General features: G+C 43.9%; 1 protein-coding gene across 8 annotated transcripts in view; it reads right to left on the bottom strand.

The window, feature by feature from the left end:
- The window catches only part of IL13RA2 (interleukin 13 receptor subunit alpha 2), an 870,985-nt gene that overhangs the window by 68,521 nt on the left and 784,000 nt on the right, over positions 1-18,464 (bottom strand). The gene's annotated exons all lie outside the window — the stretch shown is intronic.

Here is an 18,464-nt window from a genome sequence, read left to right as displayed (position 1 = left end):
CGAGTGGCACATTGGCAGGAGAAACAGCATTCAGTGTCTGACCTGAAATGGAGAATCCTTGAGAAGGTCCACAAACCGCAGTATAATAACATCAATGGCCTGAGAGGGAATAGAAAGGTCTTTTGGATCTATACTTTGCAGACAGCGGCTGCTGGTCTCAATGAATCGATTCCCTGGCAGAATGCCTTGTTATGATGGGGGAAAAAAAATATTTTTCCCATTGTAAGTTGTCTCTATTTGCGGTTATGTTCCCCCCTCCTTGTGGGATATATCCTTGTCTTCACCATGATTGGAGTCATTCTTCCCCTATTTTACAGACCTTTATTGTATTATTTAGTGTCGGTAATATTTCTCCTTCCTTTGATGGAGGCTTCCAATTTTTTCCCATTTTGGTCTTTCATTGCCTTTTTGGCTGGTTTTCATGTATTTATTAGATTCTTTAGTATTCATGTGTAAAATTTGGGACAGTTTCTTGCTTAGACCGACCACTGGGTGCTTGTCTATTAGGTCATTAGTGTACTCCTCCTTTTTGAAAATACATCTGGCTCTTAATGCAAGCTTCTGGGTAGAGATTTAAAATGTACATTATTATCTCTCACATAGTCATTGTGTGACACACAGTAGTGTCAGTGACTGGGGTATGTTCAGGATCGCAAGCCATGCGATTCCTGTTTACCCCTTGTGAATCGTTGTGGTGATCAGTGGTGGGTTTGACGTTTTGCTAGCTACCACACGTCTGTTGGATTAAATGTGTAGAACCATTGGGTAAGGTACAGGGAAGTTGTGTGCTCACTGTTCCTTTTATTTCTACACTATAGAGCGGGGCCTTATACTCCCGAGCGGTTGCCGGGTGAGGTGAGGCCATCACCCACACAAAGCTGGGTGAGTATCACTTAGAGGAAATGCCTCAATGTGATCAAGCTAATATGCTTTTCAGAATGCAGAATGCAAATTATTCTTGCAGGTGTGTCTGCACGGTGTCTGTGTGTGTACGTAGGTGGGTGTGTTCGACAGTGGTATTGTTTGACATATTGTCTTTCTGTTTTTGTCTCTTGATAGGAAGAAGACATTTTCTTTCCCTCCAGTGGACATTTAAGTATTCTTGTTCCTGGTTTATATGTAACCTTGTATCAGTACAATTTTGTTTTTCTACAATGAAATACACTATATGTAGTTGCAGTAGCCTAAGTTTTACCATAGGTCCTGAAGAAAGCTGGCTAGATGCCCTCAATAGCTGAAACATGTCGACCACACCTACATAGCGCCCTAGAGTAGTATTACTACTCGGCGTGTTTTTAAATTTTTTGACACTTGGACTTCTTTTGTAATGCTCCTCGGAGTCTTGGTAGTCAATTTTATCTATCACAGGTTTTTTCGAGCACTGCACTTTTTTTTTTTTTTTTTTTTTTTTTATTCACACTACTTCAGGGTGTCACATTAAGACTATGTCACTGACAACCTTTCCCGCATCGACACTATATGGTCGGATTTGGGAGGGAAGATCAGTAATTCCCACGTGACGTGAAATCCACCACATGGGTGGTCTGATGGGAATTTCTTCAGCCTTTTGTGACTAACAGCCTTTACAACTTTGCAATCCTTTGTCTTATGCACTCACCACCAGTGCCTCATGGTTGCCTCTGCAGTTACACACCGTCTACAGACCTGGCCTGCTCTTTTGTGTATTTTTGTATCTCGGTATAGGGGAGCGAGCAGGAAGGTCGTTAAACATTCCCCCCGACCCTCCACACACTTGTTGTTTTTCTAGTATTTAGTGCAGCTTTTCAGTTGCGGGTCGCTTTTGATTAGGACGCAAACGCAGTCAAGTTTGCTCCTCATAGCTCATCCAACATATTTGTGATAGCTGCTTCCGTCCACCCCCACTGACACCCATAGATCAACAGACCCACTTTCATTACTGACGAACCACAGACATTCCCTCAATGAGGTCCTGTCACTTGGTGAACACACAGTAGCTATGAAGGAGTGCATGTCCCTTTATTAAACCCATAATCCTGTCCCTACCTTAGACACTGGCCGTCTGCCTACCGATAAGTGTAGAACCTATAAGGTATGTTCCACCGTGTATCATGCACTTTAATATCTCCCCCCCTCTTCCCCTGTTTGATGTAGCCCTCTAACTAGGAGAAATACATCTAATGCAGAGGTCACTACTGTCTGTTTAAGTGATGGAGGTTCACGTTTATCTCCGTTTAACATCAGGATCTCAATCACGATAACCCTGTGTTTTAAGTCCCTTCGGTCCGTGACCAGGGTAAACAGTGCCTTCCGTGTAGGTATGAGCTCAGAATACTGACTGAGCACAGGAATACTATCGATATAGGGGATGCCGTGGCTCTACCCTCGCATCAGCTGCCAGGGTGATTGTAAAAGTATTGTCTGGCGGCGGGTCCGCTGTCTGTGGACGCCGGGTCACTGCGCAAGCGTCAAGAAGCAGTGCTCGGCACTCCACAAGCATGCGCGGAAGCTAACAGTAGCGCTCTACATCCTATGCGCATGCACCAGAAAGTAGTTCCTTTCCTCACGCGCATCTTCGCGATCACGCGGATTAAGCACTTCACGGTAGATTTATCTATTTAGAGAAGAGGGGCGGTAGCATTTTTACCTCCACTTCCGCTCGTGTCAGAAGCGTAGGCACCGACGGACAGGTGAGTCGGGTAGCACCGATACTCTATCTTTCTAAGGACCGGTCTTTGAGACTGCCTTGTCCTACTTGAGTTGAGGGAGCCAGCTCATAAATAATCTGCATTATCCCGAGTTGTAACCCCTCTCCAATCTTAAGCACTAGAAATAGCCTTCACTTTAATTGCACAGTGTGGGAGTCTTTGAACTTGGGAGATTTGGGCAGCCACCGTGTGGGCTGCTCCATTAACTCCCCACCATCGCATAAGCGCTATAGCCTCTATTAGGTCATTAGTGTACTCCTCCTTTTTGAAAATACATCTGGCTCTTAATGCAAGCTTCTGGGTAGAGATTTAAAATGTACATTATTATCTCTCACATAGTCATTGTGTGACACACAGTAGTGTCAGTGACTGGGGTATGTTCAGGATCGCAAGCCATGCGATTCCTGTTTACCCCTTGTGAATCGTTGTGGTGATCAGTGGTGGGTTTGACGTTTTGCTAGCTACCACACGTCTGTTGGATTAAATGTGTAGAACCATTGGGTAAGGTACAGGGAAGTTGTGTGCTCACTGTTCCTTTTATTTCTACACTATAGAGCGGGGCCTTATACTCCCGAGCGGTTGCCGGGTGAGGTGAGGCCATCACCCACACAAAGCTGGGTGAGTATCACTTAGAGGAAATGCCTCAATGTGATCAAGCTAATATGCTTTTCAGAATGCAGAATGCAAATTATTCTTGCAGGTGTGTCTGCACGGTGTCTGTGTGTGTACGTAGGTGGGTGTGTTCGACAGTGGTATTGTTTGACATATTGTCTTTCTGTTTTTGTCTCTTGATAGGAAGAAGACATTTTCTTTCCCTCCAGTGGACATTTAAGTATTCTTGTTCCTGGTTTATATGTAACCTTGTATCAGTACAATTTTGTTTTTCTACAATGAAATACACTATATGTAGTTGCAGTAGCCTAAGTTTTACCATAGGTCCTGAAGAAAGCTGGCTAGATGCCCTCAATAGCTGAAACATGTCGACCACACCTACATAGCGCCCTAGAGTAGTATTACTACTCGGCGTGTTTTTAATTTTTTGACACTTGGACTTCTTTTGTAATGCTCCTCGGAGTCTTGGTAGTCAATTTTATCTATCACAGGTTTTTTCGAGCACTGCACTTTTTTTATTCACACTACTTCAGGGTGTCACATTAAGACTATGTCACTGACAACCTTTCCCGCATCGACACTATATGGTCGGATTTGGGAGGGAAGATCAGTAATTCCCACGTGACGTGAAATCCACCACATGGGTGGTCTGATGGGAATTTCTTCAGCCTTTTGTGACTAACAGCCTTTACAACTTTGCAATCCTTTGTCTTATGCACTCACCACCAGTGCCTCATGGTTGCCTCTGCAGTTACACACCGTCTACAGACCTGGCCTGCTCTTTTGTGTATTTTTGTATCTCGGTATAGGGGAGCGAGCAGGAAGGTCGTTAAACATTCCCCCCGACCCTCCACACACTTGTTGTTTTTCTAGTATTTAGTGCAGCTTTTCAGTTGCGGGTCGCTTTTGATTAGGACGCAAACGCAGTCAAGTTTGCTCCTCATAGCTCATCCAACATATTTGTGATAGCTGCTTCCGTCCACCCCCACTGACACCCATAGATCAACAGACCCACTTTCATTACTGACGAACCACAGACATTCCCTCAATGAGGTCCTGTCACTTGGTGAACACACAGTAGCTATGAAGGAGTGCATGTCCCTTTATTAAACCCATAATCCTGTCCCTACCTTAGACACTGGCCGTCTGCCTACCGATAAGTGTAGAACCTATAAGGTATGTTCCACCGTGTATCATGCACTTTAATATCTCCCCCCCTCTTCCCCTGTTTGATGTAGCCCTCTAACTAGGAGAAATACATCTAATGCAGAGGTCACTACTGTCTGTTTAAGTGATGGAGGTTCACGTTTATCTCCGTTTAACATCAGGATCTCAATCACGATAACCCTGTGTTTTAAGTCCCTTCGGTCCGTGACCAGGGTAAACAGTGCCTTCCGTGTAGGTATGAGCTCAGAATACTGACTGAGCACAGGAATACTATCGATATAGGGGATGCCGTGGCTCTACCCTCGCATCAGCTGCCAGGGTGATTGTAAAAGTATTGTCTGGCGGCGGGTCCGCTGTCTGTGGACGCCGGGTCACTGCGCAAGCGTCAAGAAGCAGTGCTCGGCACTCCACAAGCATGCGCGGAAGCTAACAGTAGCGCTCTACATCCTATGCGCATGCACCAGAAAGTAGTTCCTTTCCTCACGCGCATCTTCGCGATCACGCGGATTAAGCACTTCACGGTAGATTTATCTATTTAGAGAAGAGGGGCGGTAGCATTTTTACCTCCACTTCCGCTCGTGTCAGAAGCGTAGGCACCGACGGACAGGTGAGTCGGGTAGCACCGATACTCTATCTTTCTAAGGACCGGTCTTTGAGACTGCCTTGTCCTACTTGAGTTGAGGGAGCCAGCTCATAAATAATCTGCATTATCCCGAGTTGTAACCCCTCTCCAATCTTAAGCACTAGAAATAGCCTTCACTTTAATTGCACAGTGTGGGAGTCTTTGAACTTGGGAGATTTGGGCAGCCACCGTGTGGGCTGCTCCATTAACTCCCCACCATCGCATAAGCGCTATAGCCTCTATTAGGTCATTAGTGTACTCCTCCTTTTTGAAAATACATCTGGCTCTTAATGCAAGCTTCTGGGTAGAGATTTAAAATGTACATTATTATCTCTCACATAGTCATTGTGTGACACACAGTAGTGTCAGTGACTGGGGTATGTTCAGGATCGCAAGCCATGCGATTCCTGTTTACCCCTTGTGAATCGTTGTGGTGATCAGTGGTGGGTTTGACGTTTTGCTAGCTACCACACGTCTGTTGGATTAAATGTGTAGAACCATTGGGTAAGGTACAGGGAAGTTGTGTGCTCACTGTTCCTTTTATTTCTACACTATAGAGCGGGGCCTTATACTCCCGAGCGGTTGCCGGGTGAGGTGAGGCCATCACCCACACAAAGCTGGGTGAGTATCACTTAGAGGAAATGCCTCAATGTGATCAAGCTAATATGCTTTTCAGAATGCAGAATGCAAATTATTCTTGCAGGTGTGTCTGCACGGTGTCTGTGTGTGTACGTAGGTGGGTGTGTTCGACAGTGGTATTGTTTGACATATTGTCTTTCTGTTTTTGTCTCTTGATAGGAAGAAGACATTTTCTTTCCCTCCAGTGGACATTTAAGTATTCTTGTTCCTGGTTTATATGTAACCTTGTATCAGTACAATTTTGTTTTTCTACAATGAAATACACTATATGTAGTTGCAGTAGCCTAAGTTTTACCATAGGTCCTGAAGAAAGCTGGCTAGATGCCCTCAATAGCTGAAACATGTCGACCACACCTACATAGCGCCCTAGAGTAGTATTACTACTCGGCGTGTTTTTAATTTTTTGACACTTGGACTTCTTTTGTAATGCTCCTCGGAGTCTTGGTAGTCAATTTTATCTATCACAGGTTTTTTCGAGCACTGCACTTTTTTTATTCACACTACTTCAGGGTGTCACATTAAGACTATGTCACTGACAACCTTTCCCGCATCGACACTATATGGTCGGATTTGGGAGGGAAGATCAGTAATTCCCACGTGACGTGAAATCCACCACATGGGTGGTCTGATGGGAATTTCTTCAGCCTTTTGTGACTAACAGCCTTTACAACTTTGCAATCCTTTGTCTTATGCACTCACCACCAGTGCCTCATGGTTGCCTCTGCAGTTACACACCGTCTACAGACCTGGCCTGCTCTTTTGTGTATTTTTGTATCTCGGTATAGGGGAGCGAGCAGGAAGGTCGTTAAACATTCCCCCCGACCCTCCACACACTTGTTGTTTTTCTAGTATTTAGTGCAGCTTTTCAGTTGCGGGTCGCTTTTGATTAGGACGCAAACGCAGTCAAGTTTGCTCCTCATAGCTCATCCAACATATTTGTGATAGCTGCTTCCGTCCACCCCCACTGACACCCATAGATCAACAGACCCACTTTCATTACTGACGAACCACAGACATTCCCTCAATGAGGTCCTGTCACTTGGTGAACACACAGTAGCTATGAAGGAGTGCATGTCCCTTTATTAAACCCATAATCCTGTCCCTACCTTAGACACTGGCCGTCTGCCTACCGATAAGTGTAGAACCTATAAGGTATGTTCCACCGTGTATCATGCACTTTAATATCTCCCCCCCTCTTCCCCTGTTTGATGTAGCCCTCTAACTAGGAGAAATACATCTAATGCAGAGGTCACTACTGTCTGTTTAAGTGATGGAGGTTCACGTTTATCTCCGTTTAACATCAGGATCTCAATCACGATAACCCTGTGTTTTAAGTCCCTTCGGTCCGTGACCAGGGTAAACAGTGCCTTCCGTGTAGGTATGAGCTCAGAATACTGACTGAGCACAGGAATACTATCGATATAGGGGATGCCGTGGCTCTACCCTCGCATCAGCTGCCAGGGTGATTGTAAAAGTATTGTCTGGCGGCGGGTCCGCTGTCTGTGGACGCCGGGTCACTGCGCAAGCGTCAAGAAGCAGTGCTCGGCACTCCACAAGCATGCGCGGAAGCTAACAGTAGCGCTCTACATCCTATGCGCATGCACCAGAAAGTAGTTCCTTTCCTCACGCGCATCTTCGCGATCACGCGGATTAAGCACTTCACGGTAGATTTATCTATTTAGAGAAGAGGGGCGGTAGCATTTTTACCTCCACTTCCGCTCGTGTCAGAAGCGTAGGCACCGACGGACAGGTGAGTCGGGTAGCACCGATACTCTATCTTTCTAAGGACCGGTCTTTGAGACTGCCTTGTCCTACTTGAGTTGAGGGAGCCAGCTCATAAATAATCTGCATTATCCCGAGTTGTAACCCCTCTCCAATCTTAAGCACTAGAAATAGCCTTCACTTTAATTGCACAGTGTGGGAGTCTTTGAACTTGGGAGATTTGGGCAGCCACCGTGTGGGCTGCTCCATTAACTCCCCACCATCGCATAAGCGCTATAGCCTCTATTAGGTCATTAGTGTACTCCTCCTTTTTGAAAATACATCTGGCTCTTAATGCAAGCTTCTGGGTAGAGATTTAAAATGTACATTATTATCTCTCACATAGTCATTGTGTGACACACAGTAGTGTCAGTGACTGGGGTATGTTCAGGATCGCAAGCCATGCGATTCCTGTTTACCCCTTGTGAATCGTTGTGGTGATCAGTGGTGGGTTTGACGTTTTGCTAGCTACCACACGTCTGTTGGATTAAATGTGTAGAACCATTGGGTAAGGTACAGGGAAGTTGTGTGCTCACTGTTCCTTTTATTTCTACACTATAGAGCGGGGCCTTATACTCCCGAGCGGTTGCCGGGTGAGGTGAGGCCATCACCCACACAAAGCTGGGTGAGTATCACTTAGAGGAAATGCCTCAATGTGATCAAGCTAATATGCTTTTCAGAATGCAGAATGCAAATTATTCTTGCAGGTGTGTCTGCACGGTGTCTGTGTGTGTACGTAGGTGGGTGTGTTCGACAGTGGTATTGTTTGACATATTGTCTTTCTGTTTTTGTCTCTTGATAGGAAGAAGACATTTTCTTTCCCTCCAGTGGACATTTAAGTATTCTTGTTCCTGGTTTATATGTAACCTTGTATCAGTACAATTTTGTTTTTCTACAATGAAATACACTATATGTAGTTGCAGTAGCCTAAGTTTTACCATAGGTCCTGAAGAAAGCTGGCTAGATGCCCTCAATAGCTGAAACATGTCGACCACACCTACATAGCGCCCTAGAGTAGTATTACTACTCGGCGTGTTTTTAATTTTTTGACACTTGGACTTCTTTTGTAATGCTCCTCGGAGTCTTGGTAGTCAATTTTATCTATCACAGGTTTTTTCGAGCACTGCACTTTTTTTATTCACACTACTTCAGGGTGTCACATTAAGACTATGTCACTGACAACCTTTCCCGCATCGACACTATATGGTCGGATTTGGGAGGGAAGATCAGTAATTCCCACGTGACGTGAAATCCACCACATGGGTGGTCTGATGGGAATTTCTTCAGCCTTTTGTGACTAACAGCCTTTACAACTTTGCAATCCTTTGTCTTATGCACTCACCACCAGTGCCTCATGGTTGCCTCTGCAGTTACACACCGTCTACAGACCTGGCCTGCTCTTTTGTGTATTTTTGTATCTCGGTATAGGGGAGCGAGCAGGAAGGTCGTTAAACATTCCCCCCGACCCTCCACACACTTGTTGTTTTTCTAGTATTTAGTGCAGCTTTTCAGTTGCGGGTCGCTTTTGATTAGGACGCAAACGCAGTCAAGTTTGCTCCTCATAGCTCATCCAACATATTTGTGATAGCTGCTTCCGTCCACCCCCACTGACACCCATAGATCAACAGACCCACTTTCATTACTGACGAACCACAGACATTCCCTCAATGAGGTCCTGTCACTTGGTGAACACACAGTAGCTATGAAGGAGTGCATGTCCCTTTATTAAACCCATAATCCTGTCCCTACCTTAGACACTGGCCGTCTGCCTACCGATAAGTGTAGAACCTATAAGGTATGTTCCACCGTGTATCATGCACTTTAATATCTCCCCCCCTCTTCCCCTGTTTGATGTAGCCCTCTAACTAGGAGAAATACATCTAATGCAGAGGTCACTACTGTCTGTTTAAGTGATGGAGGTTCACGTTTATCTCCGTTTAACATCAGGATCTCAATCACGATAACCCTGTGTTTTAAGTCCCTTCGGTCCGTGACCAGGGTAAACAGTGCCTTCCGTGTAGGTATGAGCTCAGAATACTGACTGAGCACAGGAATACTATCGATATAGGGGATGCCGTGGCTCTACCCTCGCATCAGCTGCCAGGGTGATTGTAAAAGTATTGTCTGGCGGCGGGTCCGCTGTCTGTGGACGCCGGGTCACTGCGCAAGCGTCAAGAAGCAGTGCTCGGCACTCCACAAGCATGCGCGGAAGCTAACAGTAGCGCTCTACATCCTATGCGCATGCACCAGAAAGTAGTTCCTTTCCTCACGCGCATCTTCGCGATCACGCGGATTAAGCACTTCACGGTAGATTTATCTATTTAGAGAAGAGGGGCGGTAGCATTTTTACCTCCACTTCCGCTCGTGTCAGAAGCGTAGGCACCGACGGACAGGTGAGTCGGGTAGCACCGATACTCTATCTTTCTAAGGACCGGTCTTTGAGACTGCCTTGTCCTACTTGAGTTGAGGGAGCCAGCTCATAAATAATCTGCATTATCCCGAGTTGTAACCCCTCTCCAATCTTAAGCACTAGAAATAGCCTTCACTTTAATTGCACAGTGTGGGAGTCTTTGAACTTGGGAGATTTGGGCAGCCACCGTGTGGGCTGCTCCATTAACTCCCCACCATCGCATAAGCGCTATAGCCTCTATTAGGTCATTAGTGTACTCCTCCTTTTTGAAAATACATCTGGCTCTTAATGCAAGCTTCTGGGTAGAGATTTAAAATGTACATTATTATCTCTCACATAGTCATTGTGTGACACACAGTAGTGTCAGTGACTGGGGTATGTTCAGGATCGCAAGCCATGCGATTCCTGTTTACCCCTTGTGAATCGTTGTGGTGATCAGTGGTGGGTTTGACGTTTTGCTAGCTACCACACGTCTGTTGGATTAAATGTGTAGAACCATTGGGTAAGGTACAGGGAAGTTGTGTGCTCACTGTTCCTTTTATTTCTACACTATAGAGCGGGGCCTTATACTCCCGAGCGGTTGCCGGGTGAGGTGAGGCCATCACCCACACAAAGCTGGGTGAGTATCACTTAGAGGAAATGCCTCAATGTGATCAAGCTAATATGCTTTTCAGAATGCAGAATGCAAATTATTCTTGCAGGTGTGTCTGCACGGTGTCTGTGTGTGTACGTAGGTGGGTGTGTTCGACAGTGGTATTGTTTGACATATTGTCTTTCTGTTTTTGTCTCTTGATAGGAAGAAGACATTTTCTTTCCCTCCAGTGGACATTTAAGTATTCTTGTTCCTGGTTTATATGTAACCTTGTATCAGTACAATTTTGTTTTTCTACAATGAAATACACTATATGTAGTTGCAGTAGCCTAAGTTTTACCATAGGTCCTGAAGAAAGCTGGCTAGATGCCCTCAATAGCTGAAACATGTCGACCACACCTACATAGCGCCCTAGAGTAGTATTACTACTCGGCGTGTTTTTAATTTTTTGACACTTGGACTTCTTTTGTAATGCTCCTCGGAGTCTTGGTAGTCAATTTTATCTATCACAGGTTTTTTCGAGCACTGCACTTTTTTTATTCACACTACTTCAGGGTGTCACATTAAGACTATGTCACTGACAACCTTTCCCGCATCGACACTATATGGTCGGATTTGGGAGGGAAGATCAGTAATTCCCACGTGACGTGAAATCCACCACATGGGTGGTCTGATGGGAATTTCTTCAGCCTTTTGTGACTAACAGCCTTTACAACTTTGCAATCCTTTGTCTTATGCACTCACCACCAGTGCCTCATGGTTGCCTCTGCAGTTACACACCGTCTACAGACCTGGCCTGCTCTTTTGTGTATTTTTGTATCTCGGTATAGGGGAGCGAGCAGGAAGGTCGTTAAACATTCCCCCCGACCCTCCACACACTTGTTGTTTTTCTAGTATTTAGTGCAGCTTTTCAGTTGCGGGTCGCTTTTGATTAGGACGCAAACGCAGTCAAGTTTGCTCCTCATAGCTCATCCAACATATTTGTGATAGCTGCTTCCGTCCACCCCCACTGACACCCATAGATCAACAGACCCACTTTCATTACTGACGAACCACAGACATTCCCTCAATGAGGTCCTGTCACTTGGTGAACACACAGTAGCTATGAAGGAGTGCATGTCCCTTTATTAAACCCATAATCCTGTCCCTACCTTAGACACTGGCCGTCTGCCTACCGATAAGTGTAGAACCTATAAGGTATGTTCCACCGTGTATCATGCACTTTAATATCTCCCCCCCTCTTCCCCTGTTTGATGTAGCCCTCTAACTAGGAGAAATACATCTAATGCAGAGGTCACTACTGTCTGTTTAAGTGATGGAGGTTCACGTTTATCTCCGTTTAACATCAGGATCTCAATCACGATAACCCTGTGTTTTAAGTCCCTTCGGTCCGTGACCAGGGTAAACAGTGCCTTCCGTGTAGGTATGAGCTCAGAATACTGACTGAGCACAGGAATACTATCGATATAGGGGATGCCGTGGCTCTACCCTCGCATCAGCTGCCAGGGTGATTGTAAAAGTATTGTCTGGCGGCGGGTCCGCTGTCTGTGGACGCCGGGTCACTGCGCAAGCGTCAAGAAGCAGTGCTCGGCACTCCACAAGCATGCGCGGAAGCTAACAGTAGCGCTCTACATCCTATGCGCATGCACCAGAAAGTAGTTCCTTTCCTCACGCGCATCTTCGCGATCACGCGGATTAAGCACTTCACGGTAGATTTATCTATTTAGAGAAGAGGGGCGGTAGCATTTTTACCTCCACTTCCGCTCGTGTCAGAAGCGTAGGCACCGACGGACAGGTGAGTCGGGTAGCACCGATACTCTATCTTTCTAAGGACCGGTCTTTGAGACTGCCTTGTCCTACTTGAGTTGAGGGAGCCAGCTCATAAATAATCTGCATTATCCCGAGTTGTAACCCCTCTCCAATCTTAAGCACTAGAAATAGCCTTCACTTTAATTGCACAGTGTGGGAGTCTTTGAACTTGGGAGATTTGGGCAGCCACCGTGTGGGCTGCTCCATTAACTCCCCACCATCGCATAAGCGCTATAGCCTCTATTAGGTCATTAGTGTACTCCTCCTTTTTGAAAATACATCTGGCTCTTAATGCAAGCTTCTGGGTAGAGATTTAAAATGTACATTATTATCTCTCACATAGTCATTGTGTGACACACAGTAGTGTCAGTGACTGGGGTATGTTCAGGATCGCAAGCCATGCGATTCCTGTTTACCCCTTGTGAATCGTTGTGGTGATCAGTGGTGGGTTTGACGTTTTGCTAGCTACCACACGTCTGTTGGATTAAATGTGTAGAACCATTGGGTAAGGTACAGGGAAGTTGTGTGCTCACTGTTCCTTTTATTTCTACACTATAGAGCGGGGCCTTATACTCCCGAGCGGTTGCCGGGTGAGGTGAGGCCATCACCCACACAAAGCTGGGTGAGTATCACTTAGAGGAAATGCCTCAATGTGATCAAGCTAATATGCTTTTCAGAATGCAGAATGCAAATTATTCTTGCAGGTGTGTCTGCACGGTGTCTGTGTGTGTACGTAGGTGGGTGTGTTCGACAGTGGTATTGTTTGACATATTGTCTTTCTGTTTTTGTCTCTTGATAGGAAGAAGACATTTTCTTTCCCTCCAGTGGACATTTAAGTATTCTTGTTCCTGGTTTATATGTAACCTTGTATCAGTACAATTTTGTTTTTCTACAATGAAATACACTATATGTAGTTGCAGTAGCCTAAGTTTTACCATAGGTCCTGAAGAAAGCTGGCTAGATGCCCTCAATAGCTGAAACATGTCGACCACACCTACATAGCGCCCTAGAGTAGTATTACTACTCGGCGTGTTTTTAATTTTTTGACACTTGGACTTCTTTTGTAATGCTCCTCGGAGTCTTGGTAGTCAATTTTATCTATCACAGGTTTTTTCGAGCACTGCACTTTTTTTATTCACACTACTTCAGGGTGTCACATTAAGACTATGTCACTGACAACCTTTCCCGCATCGACACTATATGGTCGGATTTGGGAGGGAAGATCAGTAATTCCCACGTGACGTGAAATCCACCACATGGTTGGTCTGATGGGAATTTCTTCAGCCTTTTGTGACTAACAGCCTTTACAACTTTGCAATCCTTTGTCTTATGCACTCACCACCAGTGCCTCATGGTTGCCTCTGCAGTTACACACCGTCTACAGACCTGGCCTGCTCTTTTGTGTATTTTTGTTGCTTGTATTCTATGTCTGTGTTGAGTTACAGAATTATTCTTATGACTGCTATGTAGTCTTTTTCATAATTTTTTCAGTCTTTTTGTTAGCCCTTATTGCATTTTTATTTATAATGAAAATGAGGTTTGTTTTCTCAATTTAGTGTATGTATGGACCCATTTGGGCCCTTTTGTGAATCTTTTAGGCGGCTTTCTACCCTCCATCTTGGTGCTTTCGAAGGACTCGGTCAGTCTGGTAGTCCTTTTTTCATTGTAGCGACCTTTCTAGCTATAATCCTCTTCTAAGATGGCACGCGTCGTTCGAAGTCTTGGGCAGCCGATGTAGTCCGCCCTTTATGTTGGCGTTTTTCCCGAAGATCACAGGCGGCCTGCATTCTCTTCCGTGAGGATGTATTTATACGGGCCACTTTGCTGGTGCAATCTGACCTTTTCGGCGTTCCGAAAGAAGTTACTGGCAGTGAGGAACTCTTTATTCGGCCCCAGGTATAGAAACGGCTCTTCGTATTCATTTTGAGTTGGTCCTGGTAACTTTATGGTAGGACCTGGGGACGTCTGGGATGTGTATACCTGTACTTCTGGCCGAGGTAGTGATTAGTTTTATTTTGTTTTTTCCTTAGTTACCGCTTTATGGGGGGAGGGGGCGTAGGTTATGGACTATCTCTTTATTCCCTGGACCAGGTCCTATGCTCTGTGCTCATTTGATTAGACATGCTCATTAGATTCCCTGCCCACTTACAATTGTTGAAGGTATTTGCACTGCCTCACTTGGTGTGGTATTTTTATGATCTCACTGTGACTAGGAGTATTAGGTCCGTTTCTAATATGTCACTGTGTATTTTGTTTCATATATCTTTTAACGCAGTTATCTGGACACTACATATAGGGAAATTAACGAACATCTATTCCGTGCCCTTGGGGTACTCCTTGAGAGGGTAAGTCACTCTGGATTCTATTTTTGTAGCGCGATGACGCTCAACGTATGGTGTTGCCTTGAATTGATTGAGTTATGCCCAGATCTATATGGGGTGTTTTGGGTGAAGTGTATCTAGACCAGGCACGCCCGTTGTATGTGTGGGCGATGTTGTCACCTGTAGTTGAGGAATTTATTTGGTTGTTCCTCCTCGGTGTACATATCTTAGGCGTGCCGGATCTGCACCGCTTGTATCCTTTTTAGTGCTTGGCTTTCATCCCCTTATTCGATCTCAGGAATATGGTGCTGTGATAATGTAGCCTCAGCGCTCGGTGTACATCTTTCTAATTATGTAGTGTATTTTTGTGTTTTCTCAGCATCAGGCCCTCAAGTACATCGGGGTGTGGCTAGCTACACACCTGAGTTGCTTTAATTCTAATGGCTGCATTGGATATTCAGTAGGTTCTCGTGATATCCTGGATATAGGATTAATGTATGTATATTTGTTGTTTTTATTTTTATTTTCACGGGTGTTGGTTCTAATCACTTTTTTTCTTTCTAGCCTCTTCTATTTGTTATCACTGTTCTTAATGCATTGGACATTGAGGTCTATATGGTTCTTTTGGACAGTGGTTCTATATTCTTTTGAGGTTCTCCAGCAGCTTAACCTTTTGATTCTCAATTGAAATATGTATATGTCTGCTTATTCTTGTTCCATTGTCCCAACAGATATTCTCTATTTGTATAGATTGATTTCAAGACTGAGCCCCCCAGTCTGGTTACATCCTGAATTATTTACCTGAATTATCTACATGATTATAAACTGAAGAAATTGATTCCTCAAGAAAGTCTACTGATAATTTGTTTGCGCCCTGACGAAGGAACTGTGGACAGTCGTCCTTTCCGAAACGAGCGTCAGCGCTTTCTGCTTTGTTTGCTTGCGTTTGTTGAGTGATTATCATTGTATTGTCTTTCTTTCTTTTTTGTATTGTGTCCCCATTTGTATTGTAAATATGTTATGGAATTGTGTATGGTTGTTTGAGTGACTGTGAGGATGTTTGGGTGCTTCAGGATGATTGCGGGTTGTGTTGTATATTTATAGTGACAGTGTATTTTGAAATATTTTGATGATACTTTCTTTGTGTACGTATAAAAAGAAATAAAATAAGAAATATGTTTTTAAATAACTCTTGGTGTGTGTTGGACAACTTTGATATATATAGATCTATGGATGTATCACCTTTAGACTAATTGTGCTCTAGGAGAGGTTCTGTGTTTCTGTTTGCCGTCTATATACCAACATTCGCTATTTCTGTGTAACTACCATGAGTGCTGCTTATGATTGTTGTAATACTACTTCCAAGCACTGCATATCTTTTGTTCTTGCCTTAATTTGGTATGATTCTATATAATTGCCAACACCAATGTATTTACTTTCTCTTTTTATTTATTTTATTCTTTTCATCGATCTAATGTACTCACAACCATTCTTTCTGCTCACATCATGGTTGCTTATGCTTTGTTTTCCTTTTTTTATTCTTGTATGTATGTTTTTTTTTAATTTTTTGGGAATCGCCCAATAAAAAATTGTGAAATCAAAATGGAAGCAATGGAATTTTTCCGCAAAATTCTACTGAAGGCATTCTTTTCATCCAGGAAGACCTCACTTGTTTCGAACCCATCAGGCTTAGCAAATAAGTCCAGCTTCACCCTACCAGCACATACCATCCCTAAAGAAGTTTTGGCATTTGAGCCGGTAGTGCTTTCTTCCATTCAACAACTCGAGATGAGAAACTGTGGTAAGAAACAGAATCTGACCAGTGCACAACACAGAGCAATTCAAGACTTGAAGGATGATGACTCTATAGTCATTAAAAAGGCTGACAAAGTGGGATTGGTGGCAGTTTGTCCGAAAACAATATATTTAAATGAAGGACCCAGGCAGATCAACAATCTTTCCTGCTATAGACCGATTCAAGAGGACCCTTTACGAGAAGGAATGGAGCAAATCAGCCAAATAGTCAAGGTGGGCTTCGATCAAGGGATTGTTGGGACGAAGAATTATGAATTTTTGATCAAAAAACGTCCAAGAACTCCAGTTATATACTTCCTCACGAAGATCCATAAATAACTACTGGAACCCCCAGGGAGACCAATAGTAACGGGGTGTGACTCGATACTTGAACCCATCTCTAAATATGTGGACACATTCCTCAAAGAGTTTTTAGCTGAAGTACCATCGTACCTACGGGATACTATGGTCTTTATTATTAAAGTTGAGGATAACCCCTGAAGATCAATCGCAGCAATAGCTTGTCTCCTTCGACGTGGTATCTTTTCTATACTCAGATCACGCAAGAAGCAACACTGGAAGCAATGGAAATATTTTTGGAAACTAGAAATCCCTATGAGTTTGATTTTTCAACTAGCTGAAGTGGCACTTTAGAAAAATGTCTTCCGGTTTGAAGAGACATTCTACTGGCAAAACAAATGTACTGCCATGGGTTGTCTCTTCATCCCAGAAATGGCTGTACTCTACATGGCTAGGTACGAGGACACATTTGTATATAATAACAACCCATACAAGAAGAGCCTTACTCAATGGTATTGTTATATTGATGACTTGTGGTAACTCTGGAGCGGGACGGAGTTAGAACTGAACAATTTTCATGAGTTGCTTAACCATCGGCACCCAGATATCCAATTCACGCTAAATTAGAGTTGTACAACATTAAAGTTTCTTGATGCAGAGGTCTTCCCCCATCTGCATAAATTGGTCACAAAAAAGAGACAGACAAGACTGCCATCTTGCATTATCGAAGTTTCCATCCTAGGAAACTTAAAGTTAATCTTCTCTACGGGCAACTACTTAGGATCTGAAGAAACTGTTCCCGCAAATATGATTTTCAAATACATGGAGAGGCGTTTTGTGAACAAATGAAGGAACAGGGTAACCGAAAAAATTGCTGAAATTTGCATTTAAATGAGCAGTGTGTACACCAAGAGAGTCTTTGCTTATCAAAAAATGTAAGCCAAAGATGGAGAAGTTAATGTGCTTCTCAACTTATGGACCGCACACTATTGCATTCCGGTCAATCATAAGGAAGAACTGGCACCTAATACAACATTCTGAATTACGGATTGATGTCCCTCTCTTCGCAATGAAGAAAAACATAACCATTGAACAAAGACTCTTAAGAGTGGACTTACCCCCTTCTGGTAAAAAAGATCTCAGATCATTGTTTAAACATGAAGCGGTTGACGGGCCACCATAATTGTGGCACCTGCACAAACTGTAGCAGTATGATTGCAGGTACTGACTTCACACACAATGGCATTAGGTGGACAAGGAAACAGTTCTCTAACTGTAAAAAAAAACATTTCATTTACATTGGTAAAACTACGCAAAAGATTTGTCAACGCAAGGTGCAGCATCGTTCAAGAATAAAAAAAAAATTGGTAACAGCACCTATGGTAAACCACTCTATTGACTCCAGCTACCAAAAACTTGACTTCAAATGGACTGTGCTAACATTTAGAAAACCACTACCAACAGGGGGTCACACTGAGGCTTTACTATTAAGATAGAACCTTATATGATAGCCCATTTCAATAGTATCACCAAAGGACTGAACAAACTGTCTGAAATGGGTTGATGCTAAAACCATTCCGGTCCAGGTTTTGTATTTCCAATATGCACCATGATCCATACATTCATAGGAAATCAAAAGATAGATCTTAGAAAGGCATATTAATACACAGCTTTCCCCCTTCGTTGAAAGCTCTGGCTTTTTACATCTGTCTCAATCAGGCTTTAGGGCAAATCACTCCACTGAGACAAC

The sequence above is a fragment of the Lissotriton vulgaris genome, chromosome 4_1 (assembly GCF_964263255.1).
Source record: "Lissotriton vulgaris chromosome 4_1, aLisVul1.2, whole genome shotgun sequence".
Taxonomy (NCBI): domain Eukaryota; kingdom Metazoa; phylum Chordata; class Amphibia; order Caudata; family Salamandridae; genus Lissotriton; species Lissotriton vulgaris.
Note: the sequence above shows the minus strand (reverse complement) of the source record. Positions and strands in the feature narration are given on the sequence as shown.